Source organism: Microtus pennsylvanicus, chromosome 9 (assembly GCF_037038515.1).
Source record: "Microtus pennsylvanicus isolate mMicPen1 chromosome 9, mMicPen1.hap1, whole genome shotgun sequence".
In the NCBI taxonomy this organism is placed as follows: domain Eukaryota; kingdom Metazoa; phylum Chordata; class Mammalia; order Rodentia; family Cricetidae; genus Microtus; species Microtus pennsylvanicus.
The window spans coordinates 87876287-87890557 of record NC_134587.1 but is presented as its reverse complement, the minus strand read 5'-3'; the positions used below and the strand labels follow the sequence as shown (position 1 = coordinate 87890557).

At 38.5% G+C, this 14271-nt stretch overlaps 1 long non-coding RNA gene across 1 annotated transcript in view; it reads left to right on the top strand.

Moving 5' to 3' along the window:
• The window catches only part of LOC142856917 (uncharacterized), a 387814-nt gene extending 387204 nt beyond the window's left edge, over positions 1-610 (top strand). Inside the window, exon 3 of the long non-coding RNA XR_012911745.1 lies at positions 531-610. This is a non-coding gene — a long non-coding RNA (uncharacterized LOC142856917). The remainder of the gene's footprint in view (positions 1-530) is intronic.
• Positions 611-14271: the final 13661 nt, after the last annotated feature.

Below are 14271 nucleotides of genomic sequence, written 5' to 3'. Positions count from 1 at the left end.
TTCCACCCTTTTATGTCCATCTATTCGAAGGCTGGGTGTTGTGTCCCATGTACCTGTCCTGCTATTCCCATGCTCCCTTCCAACTGCAGCTGTCAGATCACCTGTTCCAGAAAGTGTGAACAGTCTCCCTGATGGAAGCAGCCTTCTGCCTTCTAGGCTCATAACATCCATCCTCCTTCAGGAATTCACTCATGTGAGGTGTCTGTTATATTTTCTTGTTTACCTAACTTTCTTGAGGAAAAACTTTGCCTGGCATTGCTATGTCTCTGTACCACTTCCATAGGAACTGGCTGGAAAAGCTGGTATCACAAATGTGTATGTGAAAAACAGCATCAGGATAGGCCAGCCACTTCAGTCTTTGTAATCTCCTTGGGTCGAGTCAAGTCATGAAACAAGCGATTTTGTTTTGCATGAGTATTTGAACAAGTGACTTAATTTTTATACTTATATAAATTAATATACCAAAGTAAAGACTAGATAATAAAAGAACATTTAACGGCATAGTGCTTTTCTTTGTTCTCCTTCTTCAGGCTTCAACCACACAGATTCCTTTGCTTCGGTGACTCAAGCAATCTGCCACCCAACTGAAGAAGAACAGACAGACCTTTGGGTAAGTACCACAAACATTTATAAATCATACTGCAACCACAAAGCTCTCTCTCTCTCTCTCTCTCTCTCTCTCTCTCTCTCTCTCTCTCTCTCTCTTTCTCTCTCTCTCTCTCTCTCTCTCTCTCTCTCTCTCTCTCTCTCTCTCTCACACACACACACACACACACACACACACATGAAACTTTAAAAAAAATCCAAAGTCTTGGTAACTTTGGAGAGAAGACAGATTTAGTAGATAAAATTTTTAAGCAAAATTTTGGGGTGTTTTAGACATTAGCATAGAATCTTTCAGTTTTGTATAAAGCTGTGGGAAATTCCATATCTTTCCTGAAGGAATTTATATGTAGGGCAAAATGTTTTAAAATACAACATATATTCTGCAAAATGTGCACATTTCTCACAGCCTCATGGATTTTCACACAGTGAACAGGTATGTACTGGCTACAAGACTCAGTTAAATGGCATTAACTTCACCAGCATCCCAGCGGGGCCCCACCCCTTGCGCCCGTTTCCCATCTGGCCACCCCTCTCTCCTTCCCTTTACGAGTAACCACAAACCAAATTTCTCACACTGAAAATTGGTTCGTGGAGAGGCTGTCTTTTTAAAACAACTTCAAATTTACAACAAAATGAGAAAATGTGAGCAGGAGGGCCACGTGACTCTCTCATCTATGTAACAGCTGCTTACCAGATGATTGGACCGCTAATTGGGCTCCTGTCCTGAAGCCCAGCAAGTCTCACCTGTTTAATTGAGGATCACTGCTGACTCAGCACTATGTTCAGCTCCCCCTCCTTTAATATGCGGTATAATAAATTATAGCCTGCCCAAGATCAGGAAAAGTATTCATCACACCCAACATTTACAAGAAAAAAAATCTCTTTCACATTGACTGGTTAAATTTCCAGTTAACATGGACCACTCTAAGGAACCAATAAAACAGATCAAAAATACACTTAGATCAACCTGAAGTTTAGTGACACGTTTGCTGAAGACTCTGTTGTATTTAGAATAATAAATGTGAAATAGAAATCTTATTTTTTATGTTCAGGAAGATAACTGTCTCTCCTGCCCTTTACTACAGGGGGATTACTACCAACCTCCTAATTCCTTGCTAATTTTTAGCCCGCTTGCCAAGGAATAGTTATTACATCCTGACACCTGGGTGTCGCACTGACTCAGGCAGGTGAATACTGAATATCGTGCACGTTGAATATTAGAGAGAAAGATAGGATTTCTCTCTGCTCAAATTTTTAAAAATAAGTTGTTAAATTTTATGGTATCTCTAAATGTTACAGATACTTCCCATATTATTAATTTTTATGTTCAGTGCATTTCTTAAGATAATATCATACATATCTCATCTCTCTTCATTTGGTATCGTTAATTATATGTAGCATTTGGTATAAGCTTGTGCATTGCATGGTAACAATCTGTTCCACAAAGGCACTGATTGACCTAGGCCCTAGATTTTAGAATATACATCAATTTAAAAGGATCTGTAGTCCTGCCTTTTATGTGACCTAAATATGTTTTTAAAGGTGTGGTAAATCTGTCTTTAGTTAGAGTTAGCATTGCCTGTAAGAAAACTGCTTAAAATCAATAATTCCTGATCAAGTTTTATGTAAACCTAATATGTTTTCCATATATCTTAAAGGATTTGTATGTCATAAAATAGTAAGTTGAAAAATAAAAATTGATATTAAAAGGCAGCTTGATCTTAACTCGACTTTTTAAAAGACATGTTAATGCTTACAAAAATAGATAGTTTGACTATACTCCATTCTGCTGTCAGTGTGCATAACTGGGAAAAAAAACAAGAAGATCTTTCTGTAGTGAAGGAGGGGTCAGTCCCGCTCTCCCACCCACAAGAGGCCACCACTGTCTCATTTCTGTGGTGGGATTCATTTTTCCCGTCCTTGAACTTCAGCTCCGTGCAATGACACAATGTCTCCTTTGTTTACTTGGAAATTCATCATTCGCTGTGACGTATCTTCGTTTCATTTGTGATGCTGAGTATCGCAGTAGTCGTATGTTTGTTATGTTACTGTTGGGTAGCATTGAATTTAGCAAATGCGACACGTGCTCAGCATTTTACAAGACATCGGGTTTGTTTTTAAGCTTTAGAGATTATAAATAAAGCTGCTAGAAGCAATTTTGAAGCAGTTCTTTTGTGATGACATAGGCGTGTGTGTGTGCGTGAGTGTGTACGTGATTCATTTCTGTTCAGATAATTTCTGGGTCATTGAATGAGTGTGTTTAATTCTATAAGAAACTATGTAGGAATGTCGTGTCGTGTCTTAACAGATTGCCTGCCCCATTTTATAATCCCACAAGAATGTCCCAGAGTTATATTTCTCCCAAATATCCACCTCCATTTGATGTCATTAACCTTCTGGGTTTGGCCCTATCTTGTTATCTTCATGTAGTTTTAATTTACATTATTCGAAGGCTTGTGATGCAGAACCCACTATCATCACTCATTAGCCAGTCATGTAGGTTTTTTTTATTTTGAATTATTTCTTCAAGGTATTTGCCCACTAAATGTATTTGACTCATTTTTAAAAATGTATTTGAGACATGAATTCTTTGCCAAATATTATCCATTATGAATATTTCAAGCCCACCTAAAATTTGTCTATTCTCTTAACCATCCTTCAATTAATACAGTTTGGGGAGGTCTAAATGCATCCTATTTTCTTCTATACTTTATACTTCTGTGTTAGGGTTTCTATTGCTGTGAAGAGACATCCATTAACACAGCAACTCTTATCAATGAAAACATTTAATTGAGGGTAGCTTAAAGTGTCAGAAGTTTAATCCATTATCATAATGGTGGAACATGTTGGAATGCAGGCAGCCATGATGCTGGAGAAGGAGCTGAAGTTTCTACATATTGATCCATGAACTGTGTTATACACTGAGCATAGCTTGAGCATAGAGGAGCTTAAAGGCCACCCCACAGTGACACCCTTCCTTCCATAAGGCTATAACTACTCCAACAAAGCCACACCCCCTAAGAGTGCCTCAGCATATGGGGGCCATTTTCTTTCAAACCACCACAGCTTCTTATATCCTCTCAAGGAAACATGTGCCAAAAGCGAGTTAAACATCTTTACATAGTACTAACACTTAAGATTATACCTGTGACTACCTGGAATTAATTGCATGTGTGGTATGTAGGAGGTCTTAATGTCAATCTTCATACATTTATGCAGTTTTTCTAGTGCAATTTATTGATAAATTACTTCCTTCCAAATGAAATAGCATTGATAACTGCTTGAAAGTCAGCAGATCATCTGTGTATACTTCTTAACAGGGTATTCTATTTCACTGAACCATCCCATCATGTCAATGAACCCCACTTCCCGGAGTACCATGAGCCTCTCCCTGTGATGAGATAATTCATCAACTGTCTTTTTTCATACCGTTTCCTTGGCTGTTTTAAATTCTTTGTATTTCTTTATGCATTTTAAGATAAGCCTTCCAACTCTAGAAAGAAGAGAAATGACGATGGCAACCACGTTTAGTCTTCCAACCCATATTTGTGACAGCCTCTTCTCATTAAATCTATCGTCATACTTGACTCTTTTCCATTGGCACTTTCATTCATCTTTCAAGTTTATCCTTAAATATTTAATCTTCATATTATAAATCAAAGGGGTTTTATGTCCTCTCTATTATCTACTGACAGTATATAGACATACAATTGATGTTTAAAGTATTGATCTATGTCCTACAAACATTCAAATCTCCTTATTATTTCCAATGGGGTTTTGATGTTGTTTTTCACTTGGCTTTTTTAAAGTAAATTTTACTATAAAAATTTGCAAACATATAAAAATATCACACACCAAAATTGATCCGACTGTAAATCTATACAAGCTAATGAACAGTTAGAGTTAGTATTGCTGTATGACATAATTAGTCACTTTAATATAATAAAGAATTTTACTTTGTCATTTGCAAACTTTATGCCTCTTTTATGTCTTTCTCTTCTTTTGTTGTGCAATCTTAGACTATTCAAACAATGTTGAGCAGGAGCTGAGAACAGACATATTTGCCTTGTTCCTGATCTTTGAAGGGAATGTTCAGTGTTTTATCATTATGATATTGATTTTAGACTTTGTGTGAAGGCCTTCTCAAGCAAAGAAAATTTGTTTGTATTCCTAGTTTTTTAAAGTATTCTATACAATAAATAAATATTGAATTTCATCAAAAGTTTTTTTTCTTCCTGTAGATACTAAAATGATCATAAGGTGTTTCTTTCTTTTCTGATAAATTGGTAAATAAAATAGATATTTCCAGAGATAACCTTACTCTGCCTTCCTTTTATATCCCTTACTTAGTAACGCTGTATGGTTATCTTACGTCCTCCAAAGTTTGACTGCATGATATTTTAAAATATTTTATTTTTTATTCAAGGGAGATATGATTTTCTGTCTCTTCTTGAAATATGCTTTTGGTTCTTAATAGCAGGGTGCCGCTGGCCTCATTAAATAAGCTGGAAAATATTTAAGTAGTTCATCTTATCTTTTCTTAAATAATTTTTATAGCTCTATCTACTCCATAAAGTTTGTGTAAATGATCACAAGATAATTCATCAACCTTGAAGTTTCTTGGTAAGGAGATTATTAATTATAAATCCAAATAGCTAAGATATAGGATTACCAATGTTTTCATTTTTTCTTATGTTAATTTTGGCAGTGATATTTTTCAGTGTTTCTGCTCCATCCGAGTTGTCTAACGTATCCCACCACTGCCCGCAATCATCCTTCCTCACCCTAAAGGCACCTGTGTGAATATACTCTGATCATATTTCTTCTTCCGTTCGTGACCTTCATAATTAGTGTTTTCATTATTGGGTACATTTGAAGTTTATGTCAGCAGTTTTTCATGAACTAACTCTCTATTACAATGGAAAATTGCATTAGTCTTAGCACTCAAAAGGGTATATCATCAACACGTGCCCATCCTGTATAAACATAGATTTAAAAAATAAAGTAAAAAAGAGATTGGTTCTCAACTTTGCAATAAATAGCCACTCTTTGACAAGCTATATATATAATACTCACAGAGAAGCTTGTGCCAAGGAAATTCCTCCCTCTATTCCTATCCGTATTCATTACTTTTGAATCTCTGTGGCCATACTACTGGACAGAAAAGATAAGACCGCTTTATTTTAGCACACGGTTTTAGAGACTTTCAGTCTCTGCTGGCAGTGAGAGTGTGCAGTAGAGGCTCTTCATATCACAGATTCCTCTAAAGAGTCCACTACAAACTGCTTCCAACGGCCAATTGTTAGTACCCACTGTTACCAGGTCGGCCTCTTTCTATTGGTATCAGTAGATTCTCAAAAGAACTACCAGCTGGGGAACAAGCACTCAAACCATGAACATGTGGAAAACATTTCATATTCAAATCGTAACACCACCCTATTCATATTCCTTTCTGCTCTCCTGCCTTGCAAATTCCAGACAATCCAGCAACCTGGTGTCTTTTATCAGATGCTTCTGTTTGGTGATGACACAGCGCTCTACTTTGGCTCTACTTCTTTTGATGCCATCTGGAAACTGCCACAAAACAGGAAGCCAGAACAAATATTGCATTCTCTTCATGGGTTTCCCTTCTGGGGAGAGTTGTAGTCCTGACTGCATGACATCATTGCCTCAAAACAGTATTTTTTTGTCCAGTCTTACTGCTCTTTACAGTGAAAGAGAATGTCCAGTGGCAATGAACAGAGGTCCTTTCATCGTTATTTTATTATCAGGTCAAATAAATAGGATGAATCTCTCCTTACTTTGGCAGAATTAGAAGATATCTCATCATCTTCACCTCTAGACAAAGTAACAGATAAGGTGGACACATTTGTCAATTTTTTAAGGTGGTCTGCCTTTAATGCTTGTTGTAAAGAACCCCTCATTCCACCCTCAAACATAACTCAACTTTTGTGATAATTTTCCCAACTATTTTAAACACAAAGTGTTACACTGATGATTTTTAGAATGAACATCCTATAGCTAAACTTTACGTTCATTTTAGAGTAGCTTCTAATATTCGGTTAATTCTCTCTAAATGGCATAGCTATTTCTGTTTTAGGAATACTTTCTTCTTTAACAGTTTGCCTACAACTGACTGTTCATTATCTTCAACATAAGTTTCAAATGTGGTCAAAATACATATCATAAACAGATAATCTATACACAGAAAACACGCTTTTATGAGAAAAAGTGTTTTAGGTAGGACACTTGTATCCTATTTACTCAGAAATGTATGCCTCTTAAGAAGGATGTCCAATTTGCTTGCCATGGTTGACTGACTTAGCTCCGTGAACCCTCTGTCTAGTGCTGTGGCTGGGAGGAGCAATGAAGATGTGCTATTACTTCTGGATCCTCTTTGCTTCAGTTTATAAAAGCCTTAGTCCTTTACACATCAGGTAGGGAGGAGGACTTGGCTTTCTGAAAGACACTAGGGAGCTTGAATACACTCAAGCACCTTCAGGAAAAGTAAGATGCAAAAAAAAATATCCTCATTTTTCTATACTTGCAAAAGAATGAGTGGCTCCGGTAAATCCAGGAGTAAGTGCATTGTCAATGACCATAAACATGAGTCCCCTTGATACATCCCTAGCCATACTGCCCCGCCTTGCTAACTTACTAAGCATGATGTCAGGTTCTTGTTCACTATTTATTTTTCTTTGAAGGTACACTTAGTTAATGCAAACTGACAATGAGAATGGGTACCCGGTTATTTTTCCATCACCAAGTTATATATCACACTGAAGACTGTAATATATATTGAACTTTCAAATCTTATGCAAATATGTTGTATTTCCACACAGCGCCTCTCCAGCAATTTATTACTTTTATGTTTTTACACTGAAACCAATTCATAACCTGTTTAATGCCAAGCCTGTGCCTCGTGAGAAATGTGGAGTACACCACACCTTTCATTAAGTAGAAGATTTTCTTTGATGGCAATCTTCATTGAAGTCTTACACTGTTCGTCAGGGCCATGTGTTTTGAGAGCGGCAGCCTGGGCGCGGTGCTGTGTTGCCTCTGTTTTAAAACATCTCGAAGGATGCTTTCAGCTTGAAATCTCAATACCTAACATCCACGAAATCAGATCAGGCCATTTTTATATAACGGTTTGCAAATGTGTTTTTTTTTCTTTGAATGTTAAATCTGTTTCTATTTTTCAATCAATTTAAAATGTGTAGAAAAAGTGTTCTGATTGTATATTATCCAATTTTCATCAGCTGCCGGAAGGAAATGCTGTGAAAATCTGTGATTTAAAACCCTTCAAACTTCTGCTTGAAATGCATGTTTTGTTAAGAACATTAGATATGCAAAGCATTTTAAAACAGAATTTTGATGTCTTTATTAATAGCATTTAAAAGTTTCAGGATTTCAGATATTCATAGATTTTGTTCTCCTTGGCTGACAAGGTCAAATATTTTAGATACATATTTCTCTTGGGGAAGATGGTTGAGATTGTTAAGGGGACTCGAAAAAGAAGGGGAAATAATTATATTATCAATAGTAAAGCTGTGCTTTTTAAGAGTTATTGGGAAACTGTATTTATCATAATATGAATATATAATCATAAATAATCATAAATACTTTAAAACACATTGTAGATAAATCACTTGCCTTTGAGCTGTATGAAATACCTTGCATTCCTGCGTTTGGGATCTAGTTAAATAAAAACTGTCAAAGGAGGTGCTTTCTTAAGTGCTATTGGAGCATAGAGGAGAAAAAAATATCCGGTCTACACCGTTCTATATACTTGAAGTGGGATTCAAGTGAAAGACGGAGGCAGTGCATCCTAACAGCTCATGGTTGAAATAATCTTTATTTTAACAAACATAAGTATGTTTTCTATAAAACTAAACAGCATACATTTGATATGAAAAATTAGTAGTAGAAAGCATTAAATAAGCCAGGGCAGTGGTGACTTTCTCTTTTACAGTTATATTCGGTTTCATATTAATTGGGAAAAAAGAAAGACAAACCTGTTCATTAATACTATGCACTGTTATTTATATTTGGTTGTTCCTGTTTTATCAGAATCCACGTCCGTTCCTAAATAGGAGACTTCCAAGGTAAACATCACAGCAAAATCACACAGCTTATCTTCTCACCTAAGGGAAGCCTCAGGTTGTAAATGGAAGTCTCAGGACTTCGTTCTGACTTAAATACAGCTCTTCAGTATACTTCCGTGGCATTAGATCAGGTCCAAGACAGTAACTAACATTCCACTCCACACATCTTTCTACAGCAAGAGGAAACGGCAAAGTATTTGCTAGCCCTTCTTATCAAGAGGAAGTATCATTAATGTACTTTGTTGATATTCTCTCTCTCTCTCTCTCTCTCTCTCTCTCTCTCTCTCTCTCTCTCTCACACACACACACACACACACACACACACACACACACACACACACACACTCATTTTCCTACTTGGAGGTTGCAAATGCAGTTGTCAGATGGACGGCTCTCTACCCAAGCTAAAGATGTGGATTGTGTTTGCTATGGTGACAAAGCCATTGGAGAGTAGAAGAGGAATATAGAAGTGTCTGTCATTCCAACTAAATATTTTTAATGTTCAGAATGTACATGATGGCATTACTAATTCCAGATGAGACTGCCTGGTATGTTCATGTGATGTTATATATAAGGAATATCGTATTGGACATAGGTTTTCTAAATACCAAGAATGTTACTCAGTCCTTAGGTAGGATCCACCCATCCCAGCTGTGTGATTACAATAGAATTAAGCAAGATCATGAATGACTATTAGCTAGGGTATGAATGATAGATAGTCTAATTGCATGACTAACTTACACATTGAATGTGTGTGTGTGTGTGTGTGTGAGAGAGAGAGAGAGAGAGAGAGAGAGAGAGATTTAAGTGAATGATAAACGTTTAATTATACAGTGAATAGATTGTATGGTTAGCAGCATTGAAAACCAACATAGAAAAGGGGGGAGGAAAGAAGAGAATAAAGAAAACAAACAGGGGACATGGGGGTGAAAGCCTTAGCATTATGTTGGTACCTACTCTGATCAAAAGGTCCATCTCTCATATTGACTATAATTATCATAGTATAGTACATGATTCTGTCCAGGGTGCTGTTTTGTTTATCAGCTGTATTATTTTCACATCTATAAATGCTTGGAGTTGACCTCGGACACCATTCTGAGTATACTTTTCCTTCTAACAACTTAATACATGGTGTCTTCCTTTGTTGCTTAGCAAGGATGGCTCTAACCCCCTCCTGATTTTTCTCCCTCACCACCCGCCCGTCATTTCTGCTCTCTTGTCTTCCGGCTGTACTTCCTTAGCACCCCATCACGTTGGAAGGTAGAACTGTAGTATATTTCATTCTCCGTTAGCAATCAGCTTGTCAGTGAGTCCTAAACAGGCAGGGCCATGCCTCCGGCTGCTCCATGCTAGCCTGTATGTCCTCCTGGTCTATAGCTCTCAAACAAGGAAGAACAGCGTTTTCTGCCTGGTAAGTTCTATGTGTAGGAAAAGATGGGTCAGGTGACAGGAATCAGCACCATCAAGAGATTTAAAGGTGAAAGATCAATTTTCAGCATACTGTCTGTACATGAGCAGCTGCCTCAAATAAATAAATAAATAAATCACAGGAAGAGAATGAAGCAAAAAGAGGGAGGAAAGGGGGCAGGGAAATGCCCCAAGGATTTCTCAGTGAGATTTTCTCTGGGTGCATTGTGTTTTCATCAATCCTCTTAGCCAATGTTGAGGGATACAAACTCCCCGTTCCCCCTGAGCAAGCACAGTCGCGCAAAAACTGGGCAGAACTGAGAGAAGGTAGATCAGACCTTGAGGGCAAGTGACTGCCAACTTAGAGAAGAAGGTGCCAAGTGAGCGGCTCCACTGCTGGTGTTCTCATGAGAGTTGATTCACCATCCACGGCCTCATTAAAACCCGGGAGGGCATTATTTTTAAATTTTGGTGCACAGCAATAACAACAGTCAGGGAGAAAAAAAAATTCAGGTTGTCTTGAAATATTCCTGCGTTTATCTCATCCATTGAATGTTAGAGATCGCTCTGAAAGAGGCCCAGATGTGACGCTGTGATATTTAGCAGAGGCCTCATACTCTTATTCCCTCTTATAAAATTAGTAGGCACACTTGTGGCGCCTAGCTGATTGCACATGCCCAAGTGAACTGTTGAATACCCGCACCTGGGAGCTTCAAGCATACTGACATGGGGGGGGGGGGCGGTGTACAATTGTTGTTGTTGTTTTGATTTTATTTTTAATGTTCAGTTTGGGTTTTAAAAAGAAAACCAGTAAACTTTTTTTTTTTTTGGTGTGTCTAAGTTAATTTTTCAAAATTCAGCACTTGCAAGTCAATGGGGATGGGATAAATAGGCTGGGATTTTCATTTGCATTGCCCTTCCTGTTCTCTGAAATAATTTATTATAATTTTCATGAGACTTCGTGATATTATTCATTCACTTCATAATTGAAACGCTGTTAAATTCTCCCTCATGTTGATTGCTGACCTATGCCAGCCAAAGGCACCTTCCTCTATGTCTCTCCCTTCCAGGTATGAAAGTTAGCAAGTTTAATGCCCAGTGATCACCTTCACGTGTGATTCTAATCACACTAAATCACAATATGGAGAGGAAATTCTGGAGGTGGGTTAGGGGTGTATGGTAAATTAACCAATGGACAAGTGGTTTAAAACTTAAACAATGCAAATGCTGAGAATTGTTGGAGTTTAAAAATAATAAAAGGCTCCAGAAGATTCAATTTGTGTTTATTTCATCAGCAACAATTAGTTTACCACTCTGACATAAAATATTACTAAGAATGAAGCAGAGGCAACTTGTCATACTCAAAACACAATGTCATTGTGACATGTTAAAGAATATGAAGAAAATTGTTGCCAGCCAGACTAATGCATGATATTTAGTATGTACTAAATAAAATTATATTTGGTAAATTAAATTATAAAATAAACACTGTAGTAATAAGGGCTGCGTCCCCAACACCCCAGCCGCCTGCTCGGCTAGCTTTTGCCCCGAAATAACAACACACAAACTGTATTCATTTAATCACTGCTTGGCCCATTTCTATCTAGGCCAATTCTCACATATTAATTTAGCCCGTTTCTAATCATCTGTGTAGCGCCCCTAGGTGCGCTTACCGGGAAGATTCCAGCCTCTGTCCATCCTGGGTCTGAGCTTCATAGTGTGCGTCTGCCTGGGAGCTGGGAGCATGGTGTCTCTCTCTGAGGTGTCTGCTCCCGAGAGGAGAGCTGTCGAGTCTGAGCTCACTTCCTCTTCCTCCCAGCGTTCTGTTCTGTTTACTCCACCTACCTATGTCCTAACCAATAAAATGGGCCAAGGCAGTTCCTTTATTAGCCAATGACCTTCCTCCATCAAAACACAATAGAGTTTGGTGACATCCTGTCATGGAGGGGGAAGGGCTCCTGAAGCCCTGCTCCTTCCTTAAGGATCTATAGGCTGTTAATGTTTCTGGGGAATAGAAAAAAAAATTCTTTAGTGTTATATAACCACTGGTAAATTGCACATGCACCTGAAAATGATTCTTCATCCATGTTCCTATAAAAAAAACCCTAATTAAACTAATAACTGTAACTAATGGGTTAAAAAAAAAGAAAAACTCTGAAAGTAGGGACTACCTGACAAGAAGAAAAGTGGGAGAGAACAGGAGGAGGTCCAGAGGGGGAGAGAGGAGGAGGAGGTCCAGAGAGGGAGAGGGGAGGAGAAGGTCCAGAGGGGGAGAGGGGAGGAGAAGGTCCAGAGGGGGAGAGAGGAGGAGGAGGTCCAGAGAGGGAGAGGGGAGGAGAAGGTCCAGAGGGGGAGAGGGGAGGAGAAGGTCCAGAGGGGGAGAGAGGAGGAGGAGGTCCAGAGGGGGAGAGGGCAGGAGAAGGTCCAGAGGGGGAGAGGGGAGGAGAAGGTCCAGAGGGGGAGAGGGCAGGAGAAGGTCCAGAGGGGGAGAGATCAGGAGGAGGTCCAGAGGGGAGAGATCAGAAGGAGATCCAGAGAGAGGGAGAGAATGGAAGGAGGTCCAGAGAGAGGGAGAGGACAGGAGGAGGTTCAGAGAGGGGAGAAGTGTGGATAAGATCAGACTACATTATATCTGTGAATAAAGACATCAGATGAAGCTCAGAGTGCATAATTAGTGCATGCTAATCAACTGTAAAAATCTATTTACTAAACCTATACCCTACACCCTCCCTTTAAAAACTGATTAGCAACAAAAAGAAAAAAAGAAAAAAAAAACAAGATATGCTCTCTTGCTTGAGTAAAATATTCCTGTAAACAAAAGAACTCCAGGTTCTCTGGTAAGTGACAAGCCCTTCATCCTTTGTCAAAGGCAGGAAAATCCATGAAGCGTTTGAGCAAAGCTCCTCAGAGGACAAACTGCAGTCGCCAGCCCCCAGCGGATCTCTGCGAGGTCAGAATGAGATCAGTTCTGTTCCTGAAACATGTCATGTTCCTTTATTTATTATGTAGTCTACATTCTGCTATTTTACTAGAACTAATTTGAGTATTCAGTGAGACGCACTAAGCTAGTTTATTATCAAATAAGTTTAAATTAGCAGCTTGAGCATAAAAGTCCTTACTCCATATTCTCATTTAGGAACAGGTCAACGTTAATTCCCCTCCACAATCCCAGGGAGAAATATTCTCTTGCAATCTTGATAAAGGAGTATTTGGGGTATGGTACGGGATATGAGGGTAAACCAGGTATAGATAGAATGGTTAATATACTGTTATTTCTTTTAGGTTTTTCAAACCTGAAGGACAGCTAAGTCTATGCAAATGATTCACAAAGAGAAGGTACAGGGCAAAATAAGAATTTAAGGAGGCCAGATTGAAATAGAATAATCAAAGATAAATGTGAACAAATATATTTTGCCAGGGCAATACTGTTTGGAACCAGACAGGGAAGGGTAGCGTGGACTGGCCATGAAGCATGATCTGAGGTCTTGAAACATTGTACATCTTGATCTTGAAATCAATTCTTTCTGTGTCTCTGTCTCTCTCTATATCTGTTGCTCTCTGTGTCTCTCTCTGTCTCCCTCCTCCCCCACTGATTTCCATTACATTACTTCTGTTAGCATAGTTGGTATGCTTAAAACCATGACAAGCCAAAGACATGTGAGTCTCATAAGTGTGTGTCTTGGAGATTTAAAGAGCCAAGGCAGACACAAGGTCTAAACCCTGTCAGGCCAGATGTTAACCCTTCCGTTCCCTGGGTGTCTAACCCTGGCAGTCAAGTGGAGTGATTATGGAAACAGTAACACTTCAGCTAAATGATTAATGTACTCATCCTTTACTGAGCAGCCCGACTATATAATTAACCTAATTTTTAGTTTCAGACTTTTGACATGCATCCTTCCCGATTAGAATGATTATCGTTTACATTATCCCTCACATTCGTGTAACTTCTGGGATTTCTTTTCATACACTTCTGAATAAAAGGAAAATATGCCCATAGCTCAAAGTCAGAAACTGTGGGCTGAAAACACCCCAGTGTAATTTTTAACTTACTTAATTTTGGAGGTTCAAGGTTTTAGATAAAAGAACATACATTTCCGAGGACTTCCACAGGCCTCCCTGTCTTCCTGGAGAATTCTGCAGCAGTACCCAGCCT